Source organism: Oncorhynchus gorbuscha, linkage group LG11 (assembly GCF_021184085.1).
Source record: "Oncorhynchus gorbuscha isolate QuinsamMale2020 ecotype Even-year linkage group LG11, OgorEven_v1.0, whole genome shotgun sequence".
In the NCBI taxonomy this organism is placed as follows: domain Eukaryota; kingdom Metazoa; phylum Chordata; class Actinopteri; order Salmoniformes; family Salmonidae; genus Oncorhynchus; species Oncorhynchus gorbuscha.
In genome coordinates this window covers 10,594,972-10,611,014 of record NC_060183.1, presented here as the reverse complement: position 1 = coordinate 10,611,014, position 16,043 = coordinate 10,594,972, and the positions used below count along the sequence as shown (strand labels likewise).

At 43.0% G+C, this 16,043-nt stretch overlaps 1 long non-coding RNA gene across 1 annotated transcript; it reads right to left on the bottom strand.

The window, feature by feature from the left end:
* Nucleotides 1-4,149: 4,149 nt before the first annotated feature.
* Nucleotides 4,150-15,707, bottom strand: LOC124048094. The gene is made up of 2 exons (XR_006841178.1): nucleotides 15,002-15,707; nucleotides 4,150-4,956 (listed from the first exon to the last, which is right to left on the bottom strand). It is a non-coding gene; the product is annotated as an uncharacterized LOC124048094 (long non-coding RNA).
* Between the last annotated feature and the right edge of the window lie 336 nt (nucleotides 15,708-16,043).

Sequence of the window (16,043 nt, the reverse complement as noted above, 5' to 3'; positions counted from 1 at the left end):
GTGTAGATTTGGCCTTGTGTTGTAGGTTATTGTCCTGCTGAAAGGTTACTTCATCTCCCAGTGTAGATTTGGCCTTGTGTTGTAGGTTATTGTCCTGCTGAAAGGTTACTTCATCTCCCAGTGTAGATTTGGCCTTGTGTTGTAGGTTATTGTCCTGCTGAAAGGTGAATTCATCTCCCAGTGTAGATTTGGCCTTGTGTTGTAGGTTATTGTCCTGCTGAAAGGTGAATTCATCTCCCAGTGTAGATTTGGCCTTGTGTTGTAGGTTATTGTCCTGCTGAAAGGTGAATTCATCTCCCAGTGTCTAGTGTAAAGCTCCACCCCATTTCTTTGGTGTAAAGCGCCCCAGTATTTGCCGATGTCAAGCATACTCATACTATGATGCAACCACTACTTTGTTTGAAAATAAGGAGGCAGTTGCTCAGTGATATGTTGTGTTGGATTTGCTCCAAGCATTAAACAATTACAGGAAAGACTGTTGTTTAATGCGAGAGGCAAAAGTAGTGTAGTGTACACCTGGCTTTATCAACAGCTGTAACAAGTTCTCCAGTGTAGGAAATCCTCACTGGTACCCTAGATTATAGAAAGACACAATTGATGTCCAAGGTGGATCCTCTGTCTTCAAAATGTTATGTTGTAATTACTACATTTTCACTCCATGCCCATTCTAGACCCACATCACCAGTCCTCACCTCTACCACCGTATCTCTCTAAGCCCCAGAAGTAGAGGGTCACTTGGGCAGGAAGTCGTCCACCTTCAGGTTGCCCACGTACCAGAAGTTCAGGCTGATAAACATGATGATGGTTCTGGAGAAGACCAAGAGGTCCCAGAAGCTGAAGGGAGCAAAGATGCCCAGGAAGAACAGAATGAGGCCTGTAGCGTCCAGGAAGATGGATGTGAAGAAGAGGAGGCAGCGACCCAGCTGAGTGTCAGTACAGGTAGAGGTGCTGAGTGTCAGTACAGGTAGAGGTGCTGAGTGTCGGTACAGGTGCTTAGTGTCGTACAGGTGCTGAGTGTCGTACAGGTGCTGAGTGTCGTACAGGTGCTGAGTGTAAGTACAGGTGCTGAGTGTCGGTACAGGTGCAGAGTTTCGGTACAGGTGCGGAGTGTCGTTGTAGGTGCTGAGTGTCGTACAGGTGCTGAGTGTAGGTACAGGTACAGGTGCTGAGTGTCGGTACAGGTGCTGAGTGTCGGTACAGGTGCTGAGTGTCGGTACAGGTACAGGTGCTGAGTGTAGGTACAGGTGCTCATTGTAGGTACATGTACTGAGTGTTGGTACAGGTGCTGAGTGTCGTACAGGTGCTGAGTGTAGGTACAGGTGCTGAGTGTCGGTACAGGTGCTGAGTGTCGGTACAGGTGCTGAGTGTAGGTACAGGTACAGGTGCTGAGTGTAGGTACAGGTGCTCATTGTAGGTACATGTACTGAGTGTTGGTACAGGTACAGGTGCTGAGTGTTGGTACAGGTTCTGAGTCTAGGTACAGGTTCTGAGTGTAGTTACAGGTGCTCAGTGTAGGTACAGGTACTGAGTGTTGGTACAGGTACAGGTGCTGAGTGTTGGTACAGGTATAAGTGCTGAGTGTAGGTACAGGTACAGGTGCTGAGTGTTGGTACAGGTACAAGTGCTGAGTGTAGGTACAGGTACAGGTACTGAGTGTTGATACAGGTACAAGTGCTGAGTGTAGTTACAGGTACAGGTACTGAGTGTTGGTACAGGTACAAGTGCTGAGTGTAGGTACAGGTGCTGAGTCTTGGTACAGGTACAGGTGCTGAGTGTTGGTACAGGTACAGGTGCTGAGTGTCGGTACAGGTACAGAGGCTGAGTGTCGGTACAGGTACAGGTGCTGAGTGTCGGTACAGGTACAGAGGCTGAGTGTTGGTACAGGTACAGAGGCTGAGTGTCGGTACAGGTACAGGTGCTGAGTGTCGGTACAGGTACAGAAGCTGAGTGTTGGTACAGGTACAGATGCTGAGTGTCGGTACAGGTACAGAGGCTGAGTGTTGGTACAGGTACAGGTGCTGAATGTCGGTACAGGTGCTGAGTGTCTGTACAGGTGCTGAGTGTCTGTACAGGTGCTGAGTGTAGGTACAGGTGCTGAGTGTTGGTACAGGTGCTGAGTGTTGGTACAGGTGCTGAGTGTTGGTACAGGTGCTGAATGTATGTACAGGTGCTGAGTGTTGGTACAGGTGCTGAGTGTAGGTAGAGGTGCTTAGTGTCTGTACAGGTGCTGAGTGTAGGTAGAGGTGCTTAGTGTCTGTACAGGTGCTGAGTGTAGGTAGAGGTGCTTAGTGTCTGTACAGGTGCTGAGTGTAGGTAGAGGTGCTTAGTGTCTGTACAGGTGCTGAGTGTAGGTACAGGTGCTGAGTGTCTGTACAGGTGCTGAGTGTAGGTAGAGGTGCTGAGTGTCTGTACAGGTGCTGAGTGTAGGTACATGTGCTGAGTGTAGGTTGTTCAGGTAATCTACCATACACTACAGCGCTTCAGACTGAATAAAGAGGAAGCAAGGAAGAGGATGCGTTTTAAAGACCCTGGTACATTCCAATGAGCTGGAGCTATGAAACATCACATAGTTCCTATAGCAGGACTGCAGTCAAGGGGAGACGTGTTCATGTCTCACTAATGATGACAAGACAAGAGGTGAAACGTTCTATCTCCTTACCGTGGGGTTTTGGACATCTGTCCTTAACATAACCACATCAGGTGTTTATCCTAGACCCTTACAGGTGGATTTAAATGTTGGGGAGTGTTCATGTTCGGTAGAGGCATGAGAATGTTTGTAAAGATGTATTTATTTATTTTCTACAGGTGACAAGGCAGTTTCTGGAATGGAGATAGTCCTTGTGCCGGTGTGTATTCAGCTAGGTTCAGGATGTTGCGTATAGAAATATAATGAATAGTACAGACAATCTTATCTGTTCTACATGATACATTCTATACCGTCTCAGTGTGTGTGTGTGTGTGTGTGTGTAGGGAATATGTCATCAGTATAACCAGTGGCAGACAGACAGCGTACAGGTACAGGTACTGAGTGTTGATACAGGTACAAGTGCTGAGTGTAGTTACAGGTACAGGTACTGAGTGTTGGTACAGGTACAAGTGCTGAGTGTAGGTACAGGTGCTGAGTCTTGGTACAGGTACAGGTGCTGAGTGTTGGTACAGGTACAGGTGCTGAGTGTCGGTACAGGTACAGAGGCTGAGTGTCGGTACAGGTACAGGTGCTGAGTGTCGGTACAGGTACAGAGGCTGAGTGTTGGTACAGGTACAGAGGCTGAGTGTCGGTACAGGTACAGGTGCTGAGTGTCGGTACAGGTACAGAAGCTGAGTGTTGGTACAGGTACAGGTGCTGAGTGTCAGGGTACAGAGGCTGAGTGTTTGGTACAGGTACAGAGGCTGAGTGTTGGTACAGGTACAGGTGCTGAATGTCGGTACAGGTGCTGAGTGTCTGTACAGGTGCTGAGTGTCTGTACAGGTGCTGAGTGTAGGTACAGGTGCTGAGTGTTGGTACAGGTGCTGAGTGTTGGTACAGGTGCTGAGTGTTGGTACAGGTGCTGAATGTATGTACAGGTGCTGAGTGTTGGTACAGGTGCTGAGTGTATGTACAGGTGCTGAGTGTAGGTAGAGGTGCTTAGTGTCTGTACAGGTGCTGAGTGTAGGTAGAGGTGCTTAGTGTCTGTACAGGTGCTGAGTGTAGGTACAGGTGCTGAGTGTCTGTACAGGTGCTGAGTGTAGGTAGAGGTGCTGAGTGTCTGTACAGGTGCTGAGTGTCTGTACAGGTGCTGAGTGTAGGTAGAGGTGCTGAGTGTCTGTACATGTGCTGAGTGTAGGTTGTTCAGGTAATCTACCATACACTACAGCGCTTCAGACTGAATAAAGAGGAAGCAAGGAAGAGGATGCGTTTTAAAGACCCTGGTACATTCCAATGAGCTGGAGCTATGAAACATCACATAGTTCCTATAGCAGGACTGCAGTCAAGGGGAGACGTGTTCATGTCTCACTAATGATGACAAGACAAGAGGTGAAACGTTCTATCTCCTTACCGTGGGGTTTTGGACATCTGTCCTTAACATAACCACATCAGGTGTTTATCCTAGACCCTTACAGGTGGATTTAAATGTTGGGGAGTGTTCATGTTCGGTAGAGGCATGAGAATGTTTGTAAAGATGTATTTATTTATTTTCTACAGGTGACAAGGCAGTTTCTGGAATGGAGATAGTCCTTGTGCCGGTGTGTATTCAGCTAGGTTCAGGATGTTGCGTATAGAAATATAATGAATAGTACAGACAATCTTATCTGTTCTACATGATACATTCTATACCGTCTCAGTGTGTGTGTGTGTGTGTGTGTAGGGAATATGTCATCAGTATAACCAGTGGCAGACAGACAGCGTAGTGCAATCAACACACCCCAAACAGACCAGTCAGATAGGCATGTAGCAAATAAAGATAAACACAAATAAAGGATCTGAGCTTTGGAAGTGGTTTTGATTTGTTGATGTCCCTCAAATGGATTTTGAATATTATAATTATCTAATTAATTATCTCTTTCTGGAACCTCAATTTGTCTGAATAACACCTACTTCTAGCAGAAGTGGAATCCAATATCTTTGTTGTTGTGTGAGCTATCTAGTCACAGAAGTCTGATTAAAGAACCCAGAGAAATGGCGTTATTATTTTCTAAAAAAAACATCTTCAAAACAGACCATGTAAAATTCAGGACATAAAAATCATCTAGTTATTTATCCATTTACAAGTAAAATTCACAGACATTTCTATCCTTTGTGCAGGGCCCGGAGATTGCTTCAGCGCGGGGCCTCTCCCTGAATGAAAGTAGTCTTCTATATTTAAAGTGTCTTTAGTTCATATAGGCGAAAAGGTTTACAGTCTGTATGGATTTAAAAAGCAGCTCTTGGGGAGGAGTGAGGCATACGTTCTTCAAAACCGGAGAACCAGAGATCACCTGCAACAGAGGAAAAGAGCGAGTGAGAATGAGAATACCAAGAAGACAAAAACATCTGACAGAAAATGGTTTTTAGTCACCTATATTTCCTAGCACTGTGTTATTTCGCAACGTCCCTTCTGGGACAATAAAGATTTATTGATTCAAATGTTTCAGTCACCATGTTATATCACATGGACAGATGAGAGATGGTAGGAGTGTCTACATGTTCCTAAACGAGATGAAGCAATAGTATGTGCCTACATGACCCGTATCCTAAAGCTACTGTATGTAACGCTATAGAATGCCTCAAAAAGTGATGAGGTAACAGGACTCACTGTTCTTTTCTGTCTAAATGACTCAGAGGATCGCATGAGAACATTTCAATACAATCTCACTGGACAATGAATGATACAGACTGTCAAGTACACTGAAATAAATATAAAAACAACAATTTCAAAGATTTTACTGAATTACAGTTCATATAAGGAAATCACATAATTGAAATCATTAGGCCCTAATCTATGTATTTCACATGACTGGGAATACAGCTATGCATGTTGGTCAAAGACACATTTTTTTTTAAAGATAAGGGCATGGATCAGAAAACCAGTCCGTTTCTGGTGTGACCAGCATTTGCCTCATGCAGTGTGACACATCTCCTTCGCAAAGAGCAGATCAGGCTGTTGATTGTGACCTGCGGAATGTTGTCTCATTTCCTCTTCAATGGCTGTGAGAGGTTGCTGGATATTGGCGGGAACTGGAACACGCTGTCGTACACGTCGATCCGGAGCATCCCAAACATGCTCAAATGGGTGACATGTCTGGTGAGTATGCAGGCCATGGAAGAACTGGGACATTATCTGCTTCCAGGAATTGTGTACAGATCCTTGCGACATGGGGCTGTGCATTATCATGCTGAAACATGAGGTGATGGAGGCGGATGAATGGCATGACAATGGTCCTCAGGATCTCTTCACGGTATCTCTCTGCATACAAATTGTCATCGATAAAATGCAATTGTGTTCATTGTCCGTAGCTTATGCCTGCCCATACCATAACTCCACCGTCCCCGCACTGTCTGCCATCAGCCCGGCACAGTTGAAACCGGGATTAATCTGTGAAGAGCACACTTCTCCAGCGTGCCAGTGGCCATTGAAAGTGAGCATTTGCCCACTGAAGTTGGTTACGACACCGAACTGCAGTCAGATCAAGACCCTGGTGAGGACAATGAGCACGCAGATGAGCTTCCCTGAGACAGTTTGTGCTGAAATTCTTCAGTTGCACAAACCAACAGTTTCATCAGCTGTCCAGTTGGCTGATCTCAGATGATCCCGCAGGAGAGAGAAGCTGGATGTGGAGGTCCTGGGCTGGCCTGCAAAATTCTCTAAAATGACTTTGCAAGTGGCTTATGGTAGAGAAATTAACATTCAATTCTCTGACAACAGCTCTGGTGGACATTCCTGCAGTCAACGTGCCAATTGCACGCTCCCTCAAAACTTGAGACATATATGACATTGTGTTGTGTGACAAAAAAGCACATTTTAAAGTGCCCTTTAAGTCCCAAGTACAAGGTGCACCTGTGTAATGATCACGCTGTTTAATCAGCCACTTCATAATCCATCCACCTGACAGGTGTGGCATATCTTGGCAAAGGAGAAATGCTCTATAACAGGGATGTAAAATTTGTGCAGAAAATCTGAGCGAAATAAGCTTTTTGTGCAAATGGAATATTTCTGGGATCTTATATTTCAGTTCATGAAACATGGGACCAACTGATAGGCCCATTGGCAAACATTACATATTGGTTGATATTGTTCAATACTGTCTGGAATCACTGAACGTACACTGAGAAAAATGTTTGCTTAAAATATCAGCGCTCTTATGTTCTCCACAGCCATTATTTGCACTTGTCATTTGCGGCCAAACATTATCAATAAAGTCAAGCTATTAGTCATAACTGGGGTGCAACAGGTGGCTCGTACAATAGCCACGTTGTGCCTTGGTGGTGGCCTGTGTGTGTACTGGCGGAATGAGAAAAACAGCTCACGTTCACAAGTTAAAAGCTTGGGTCAACAATTGCCACTTGTACGGAATCATGTGACAATCACCAGTTCATGGCCTGTATGGGAGTGGTACTTTTAAATGAATGTTTTCCCTGTTCTGGCTGTTCCCTGCAATTCAGTTGAAATGCCCAGAAAGACGACAATAAGGACTTGAATCCATCTCAAAAAGTCCCGTGGCTTATCGTCGTTTTTACTCTAAAATCAATCCCCTATTATACCCAGTGAAATAAAACTGCTACAGGTGACTTAAGGACTAGCCAACTCCATCCAATAGAATCAATAGCAGCACTAAAGCCCATTAAGATGCATTGCAGACAGCATCCCAAGGGGGTCTGGACTGAAGCCCATTAAGATGCATTGCAGGCTACGTTCCAAGGGGGTCTGGACCTCAGCCTGAACAACCCGCCTGCCACCCTTGTTAGAAGCACTGCTTTAAACTAGTGGGTAAACAAGCCTATACATGAAGAGTCGTGAAGCTGAATAGGAATGGCCAGACTTATTCATTAAAATCTGCCAAAGGCCACAGGCTCTTTTGACTGCAGCAGCCAGTAGAGAAAGAATATTAATTATGACAGATATTCATGAGCAAAGTGAAGTGTGCAATCAGGGCCTGGGCCATGGCGGATTCTGTGAGGTTAGCCAATACTAAATAAAACGACTATCATTAGCTAATTCATTTAATTTACTTAGCCATTGATATGTTTCTGTTTAGCTAATTTTCTTCCAACGTTTACTCGGTAGTACTTCATTCACTCTCGTTTTGGGAAGACACCGTTGTCTTATAAACTTCTCTGTCCAGTTGCAGGTGGTACTCCAAGAAAACAGAATATTCCAAAAAATATTAGATCCCACTTCTTGCACCGTACAGCTCGCATTTGACAACATATTTGCAGGGCGGCAGGAGGCTAGAGCGCTTGGCCAGTAATTGAAAGGTCGCTGGCTCGAATACACGAGCCGACAAGGTGAAACAACTGTCAATGTGCCATTGAGCAAGGCACATAACCCTAATTTCCTCCAGGGGCACTGTACTAATATGGCTGACCCTGCAAAACAAGTTGGGGCGGCAGGTAGCCTAGTGGTTAGAGCGTTGGGCCAGTAACCGAAAGGTTGCTAGATCAAATCGCTGAGCTGACAAAGTAAAAATGTGGCGTTCTGCACCTGAACAAGGCAGTTAACCCACTGTTCCTAGGCCGTCATTGTAAAATAAGAATTTGTTCTTTACTGATTTGCCAAGTTAAATAAAGATTAAATAATGGTTAAATAAAGGTTAAATGGAAATATCCTGAATATGGATGAAGAGGATCTACTCTACAGCGCTGTTGGCTGGTCGTCATTGACCGTGCGTAGGCTTAAACACTGGTATACACTGATTTATAAGGCCATATTGGGTAAAATGTTGGGTAAAATTTTCCAGTTTATCTCTGTTCTTTTTTTAGTCAGGTCAGTAAATAAATATCAATTAAGGTCCCATTCTCATGTGCTTCTAACAGTACCAAAAATTAGAACAGGTCATGGTAGAAATAGTTTTAGTTACTTAGCACCGTGGTCCAGGAATTCTCTCCTTAACATTTTAAAATGTGATCTAGTTTCGTTGGTGGAGTTTAAACACTTGATCGATGTATAGATCATAGAAAAGCGTAATTGTTTTTAGGCCAACTGTTTTTAGTCAAGATGTTTGTGTTTTTAATATAATATGTAATTGTTGTACTGTATGTGTGTTTATAGTTTTGTTTAATGTTGTGTTAGTGTATGTAAGTTGTTTTGTCTGAAACTTTGTTCCCCCTGCTGCTATTGGACCAGGTCTCTCTTGGAAAAGAGATATTATCTCAATGAGAAGAACCTGTATAAATAAAGGTTAATTATTATTATTATTTTTAAAGCTAAGATGGTCATACCAAGGATCATTCAGCTATTTGATTTGAAATTTTAAGACAATTTAAGGTATCAAAAAAATATTGGATGAAACATTGAATTTGGCATTACTGCTATTAGCCAATAGAAACGCAATGAATAACATTTTCAAGATTCACTACATGGAACAAAGGAAGTTTGTTCTGAAGTGTCTGTCTTGTATGAGATAAGAAAGACCAGGAAGCTATGACAATTGTTTTGTAGACATGTATTTATCCCCTAATATTTAGGCACTAAACTATCTCCATATACACTTACATTTGTTTTTAAGACTAGTACCAGGGATCTTCAGATGAGTCGGTGGGCGTCCCAGGACAAAACGGATAACACCATCGTGTCCGTGAGAGTCTCAGCTTTTAAGATAGAGTTTAATTTGTAGACTACAGACATTTTTGTGAGAAGATCGATTTTTCGGAATGTCTCAAGGTCTGACAAACACCACTCTAACTCTGCCACCTTTCACCCCAGATGCTGAAGGGCGATATCGGCGGATGAGGTGGATGGAGACGCAGCAGAAATCAGATTTTGGAGAGGTTTTGTTATTGTGTTCATTATATTTCCATGGGGGCCATTGTAGGCTAAGGGTTAAACACAAGCTTTCAAAAGCTATGCCGTTGACGTTGGAGTTCACTTGGCTACTGTGAAGGGCATCTATTCTGAAGGTCTAGGCTTTATAACACTGGTTGTGTACAGTGCATTTGGAAAGTATTCAGACCCCTTGACTTTCTCTACATGTTGTTATGGTACATTACAGCCTTATTCTAAAATGGATTAATCTAAAAACACAATACCCCATAATGACAAAGCGAAAACAGGTTTAGAAATGTTAGCAAATTTATTAAAAATATTTAAAAAATATCTTATTTACATAAATATTCAGATCCTGCTATGGAACTTGAAATTGAGCTCAGGTGCATTCTGTTTCCATTGATCATCCTTGAGATGTTTCTACAACTTGGAGTCCACCTGTGGTAAATTCAATTGATTGGGCATAATTTGGAAAGGCACACACACCTGTCTATATAAGGTCCCACAGTTGACACTGCATGGTCAGAGCAAAAACCAAGCCATGAGGTCAAAGGAATTGTCAGTAGAGACAGGATTGTGTCGAGGCACAGATCTGGTGAAGTGTACCAAAACATTTCTGCAGCATTGAAAATCCCCAAGAACACAGTGGCCTTTATCATTCTTAAATGGAAGAAGTTTAGAACCACCGAGACTTTTCCTAGAGCTGGCCACCCGGCTAAACTGAGCAATCGGGGGAGAAGGGCATTGGTCAGGGAGGTGACAAAGAACCCGATGATCTCTCTGAGCTCCAGAGTTCCTCAAGTGGAGATGGGAGAACCTTCCAGAAGGACAACCATCTCTGCAGCACTCCACCAATCAGGCCTTTACGGTAGAGTGGCCAGACAGAAGCCACTCCTCAGTAAAAGGCACATGACAGCCCGCTTGGAGTTTGCCAAAAGGCATCTAAAGAATCTCAGACCATGAGAAACGAGAGTCTGAATCCAAGATTGAACTCTGTGGCCTGAATGCCAAGTCTCAGGTCTGGAGGAAACCTGGCACCATCCCTATGGTGAAGCATGGTGGTGGCAGCAACATGCTGTGAGGATGTTTTTCAGCGGAAGGGACTGGGAGACTTGTCAGGATCGAGACAAAGATGAACGGAGCAAAGTACAGAGAGATCCTTGATTAAAAAAACCTGCTCTAGAGCACGCAGGACCTCAGACTGGGGCGAAGGTTCACCTTCCAACAGAACAACGACCCAAAGCACACAGCCAAGACTCCGCAGGAGTGGCTTCGGGACAAGCCTCAATGTCCTTGAGTGGCCCAGTCAGAGCCCAGACTTGAACCCGAGCGAACATCTCTGGAGAGACCTGAAAATAGCTGTGCAGCGACGCTCCCCATCCAACCTGACAGAGCTTGAGAGGATCTGCAGAGAATAATGGGAGGACCTCCCCAAATACAGATGTGCCTAACTTAACCTAGTGTCATTTAAGACTAATTGCTGCCGAAGGCGCTTCAATAAATTACTGATTAAAGGGTCTGAATACTTATGCAATTGTGATATCGGTTTAAAACATTAAATGTGCACAAATGTCTAAAAAGCTGTTTTTGCTTTGTCATTATGGGGTATGTGTTCAGATTTAGGAGGCAATTTTTGTTGTTGTTGATTTAATACATTTTAGAATAAGGCTGTAATGTAGCAAAATGTGGAAAGGGGTCTGAATACTTTCCCGAATGCACTGTGTATTGCATCAATTAGATGTGACGTTGCATAGTCCCCAAGACGAGCGAGGAGTGTCGTCATATGAACTGCCTCGCGGATACGCATCTCTTGATACCCGTTTGATTTATTCTATTCTAAGGAGTGTCGTCATATGAACTGCCTCGCGGATACGCATCTCTTTTGATACCCGTTTGATTTATTCTATTCTAAGGAGTGTCGTCATATGAACTGCCTCGTGGATACGCATCTCTTTTGATACCCGTTTGATTTATTCTATTCTAAGGAGTGTCGTCATATGAACTGGCTCATGGATACGCATCTCTTTGGATACGCATCTCTTTTGATACCCGTTTGATTTATTCTATTCTAAGGAGTGTCGTCATATGAACTGCCTCACGGATACGCATCTCTTTTGATACCCGTTTGATTTATTCTATTCTAAGGAGTGTCGTCATATGAACTGCCTCGCGGATACGCATCTCTTTTGATACCCGTTTGATTTATTCTATTCTAAGGAGTGTCGTCATATGAACTGCCTCGTGGATACGCATCTCTTTTGATACCCGTTTGATTTATTCTATTCTAAGGAGTGTCGTCATATGAACTGCCTCACGGATACGCATCTCTTTTGATACCCGTTTGATTTATTCTATTCTAAGGAGTGTCGTCATATGAACTGCCTCGTGGATACGCATCTCTTTTGATACCCGTTTGATTTATTCTATTCTAAGGAGTGTCGTCATATGAACTGCCTCGTGGATACGCATCTCTTTTGATACCCGTTTGATTTATTCTATTCTAAGGAGTGTCGTCATATGAACTGCCTCACGGATACGCATCTCTTTTGATACCCGTTTGATTTATTCTATTCTAAGGAGTGTCGTCATATGAACTGCCTCACGGATACGCATCTCTTTTGATACCCGTTTGATTTATTCTATTCTAAGGAGTGTCGTCATATGAACTGCCTCGTGGATACGCATCTCTTTTGATACCCGTTTAATTTATTCTATTCTAAGGAGTGTCGTCATATGAACTGCCTCACGGATACGCATCTCTTTTGATACCCGTTTGATTTATTCTATTCTAAGGAGTGTCGTCATATGAACTGCCTCGTGGATACGCATCTCTTTTGATACCCGTTTGATTTATTCTATTCTAAGGAGTGTCGTCATATGAACTGCCTCACGGATACGCATCTCTTTTGATACCCGTTTGATTTATTCTATTCTAAGGAGTGTCGTCATATGAACTGCCTCGTGGATACGCATCTCTTTTGATACCCGTTTGATTTATTCTATTCTAAGGAGTGTCGTCATATGAACTGCCTCACGGATACGCATCTCTTTTGATACCCGTTTGATTTATTCTATTCTAAGGAGTGTCGTCATATGAACTGCCTCATGGATACGCATCTCTTTTGATACCCGTTTGATTTATTCTATTCTAAGGAGTGTCGTCATATGAACTGCCTCACGGATACGCATCTCTTTTGAGACCCGTTTGATTTATTTATTCTATGAATTCTAAGCATCTCTTTTGAGTTTGATTTATTCTATTCTATGAACTGCCTCACGGATACGCATCTCTTTTGATACCCGTTTGATTTATTCTATTCTAAGGAGTGTCGTCATATGAACTGCCTCACGGATACGCATCTCTTTTGATACCCGTTTGATTTATTCTATTCTTTGATGAACCCGATACGCATCTCTTTTTTGATTTATTCTATTCTAAGGAGTGTCGTCATATGAACTGCCTCGTGGATACGCATCTCTTTTGATACCCGTTTGATTTATTCTATTCTAAGGAGTGTCGTCATATGAACTGCCTCGTGGATACGCATCTCTTTTGATACCCGTTTGATTTATTCTATTCTAAGGAGTGTCGTCATATGAACTGCCTCGTGGATACGCATCTCTTTTGATACCCGTTTGATTTATTCTATTCTAAGGAGTGTCGTCATATGAACTGCCTCACGGATACGCATCTCTTTTGATACCCGTTTGATTTATTCTATTCTAAGGAGTGTCGTCATATGAACTGCCTCGCGGATACGCATCTCTTTTGATACCCGTTTGATTTATTCTATTCTAAGGAGTGTCGTCATATGAACTGCCTCGTGGATACGCATCTCTTTTGATACCCGTTTGATTTATTCTATTCTAAGGAGTGTCGTCATATGAACTGCCTTGATACGCATCTCTTTTGATACCCGTTTGATTTATTCTATTCTAAGGAGTGTCGTCATATGAACTGCCTCACGGATACGCATCTCTTTTGATACCCGTTTGATTTATTCTATTCTAAGGAGTGTTCTATGAACTGCCTCGCGGATACGCATCTCTTTTGATACCCGTTTGATTTATTCTATTCTAAGGAGTGTCGTCATATGAACTGCCTCGTGGATACGCATCTCTTTTGATACCCGTTTGATTTATTCTATTCTAAGGAGTGTCGTCATATGAACTGCCTCGTGGATACGCATCTCTTTTGATACCCGTTTGATTTATTCTATTCTAAGGAGTGTCGTCATATGAACTGCCTCACGGATACGCATCTCTTTTGATACCCGTTTGATTTATTCTATTCTAAGGAGTGTCGTCATATGAACTGCCTCACGGATACGCATCTCTTTTGATACCCGTTTGATTTATTCTATTCTAAGGAGTGTCGTCATATGAACTGCCTCACGGATACGCATCTCTTTTGATACCCGTTTGATTTATTCTATTCTAAGGACTGCCTCACGGATACGCATCTCTTTTGATACCCGTTTGATTTATTCTATTCTAAGGAGTGGCACGACAGCAATGAGTCAGCTTTGCAATGTTGTTTTACCCTCTTCACGTCACTGTGTTCTATCCCAATGGATCATTAGATGTGGCAACCTACTGGTTGTAACCTACTGGTGTTTAGTCATTTCTTCAAGGCAAGAGACACAGTCTACAGTACATGTTGCCAAAACGGACATTAGCCTTGCTGTTGTATTGAGTGGGAAGATAGCTGCAGGAATAGCCTAAGAAATGGGATTGTGTAAGAGTTGCAACATTAAACTCTTTGGGAGGATAGAGTTCCTAACCAGGGAAATTAAATGGATTTATGTACAGTCCAAACAACTACAAATGAGGCTTGGCTCCTGTTTTGGTGTCAAATGCAGGCTAGTTAGAAATTGAGCGAAAAAAATAATGAAAATATGTTTACCTTGAGTGGGTGAATCTCATATTTTCATGTAATATGTATTTTATAAAGAAATTGATCCCAGAACATCAGGCTGAATCTAACAATAGAATGAGCCAAAAGAACTCAGCTAGATCAAGGTTAGGCCACTGGCGCCCCTTCTGAAGGCCCTCGGATTAACCCTGCCCAAAAATAAAGTCATTTATCATTTTTATGAAACTCAGTCGGGGTCTCAAATTACTGTTGCGATTTAGAACAGTAGAAAACACAAGGTGCCATTTCTAAACGTGGTTGTGAATCAGCAGTTTATCTTCTTATGGTAGTCACCGATAGTCGTTCAATTAGCGCATGTATGTGAAGATTTGTTAGATTGCTAAATCAGCTATCTAAATTTATTATAATGGTCGAATTAGCTACTGTGGTGCCTGCATTGGTTTTGTTATTCTCACTCAAGATATAATATTAAAAACGGAAAACATTTGTGCCACCTATAGCAAGATGTGTTATTGCAGGAAATTCGTTATAAAATTGCAACATTTTCTCAACATCCCATGGCAAAATATGGATGTGTGTACATATAAACCCACGAGCAACTGCTGCCCCTAATGAGTTCAGTTTTTTTTGTGCTGACCTAGAAAGAGCCACAGGTAATGAGTTATTGTTTTGGATAATCACCTACCAACTGTGTGTCAGAGAAGCCTAACCACTTTTCTATCCATAATGCTCTGCAACACCTCAGAATCATTCAGAATCCCCAACTCCACCGTTTTCTCTGTAGGCTGGTGGTCAAAACTTCGGTCATATCCTAGATTGTCGTGTCCCGTCAGGCTGCTGCTGTGTTCACACGTAATTCGTGATAGAGTTTGATCAGGAACCGTTCCGTTCACTGATTCCTTTCCATTCCAGTTGCACTTCTCCCCAGCTTCCAGAGTTTTAATATTGCTCTTCGAGAGCCTTTCCGACAACTTTCTTGCCCAGTGCGCAAAATTGTCCAGGGTGCTTTTATCAAAGTCCTCGGAGTAAACCATTATGTTGCCCGTGTACCACAAAATCCACCAAGCCAGACTGAGGAAAATGATGAGTGCACCCGTGTAGATTAGGAAATCACCGTAGAAGTGACCGTCCAACTTTAGATCGGCGAAAATACCAACAAAAATAACTATCAAACCGCAGACGTCAAAAGCGATGGCTAGGAAAAATAACGGCGCACAGTTCCCCACGCAGTTGTGAGCCATACCTAAGCTGTATGAGTGATTGAGCTCAAATAACGGCAGGGAAGAGCTGAACTCGTTTTACAGGACGCACATTTCCTCACCCTCCACCTGTGGTGAACACCTGTGCGCGCAGAGAGCCGCCTTCCTGTGACGTCAATGTAAACTAGAGGGTTCAAACTAGAGGGTTTGCACAGATCTGAGTCCAAATTTAGAGCCTTTATCATTTGGGGGAGAAACGCAAAACTGATGTTAGATCAGTGTCTAAGTGTAAACCAAATGACAGGCGGTTGGTCATATGTAAAACAGGTAGGCTTGTATCGAAACAAGCAAATACAATTCAAAATGTGTTACATAAAGTGCTGCATTTTAGCATTCCCCCACACCCAATCAGGTTGTCCCACCTGTTCTATTTGTTGAACCTGAGAAGTGGCTCAGAAACTCATGCTAGTTCTGGGGGAAGCATCCATCTGGCAGTTTATTCTTTAGTTTTGAGATGATCGGACAATG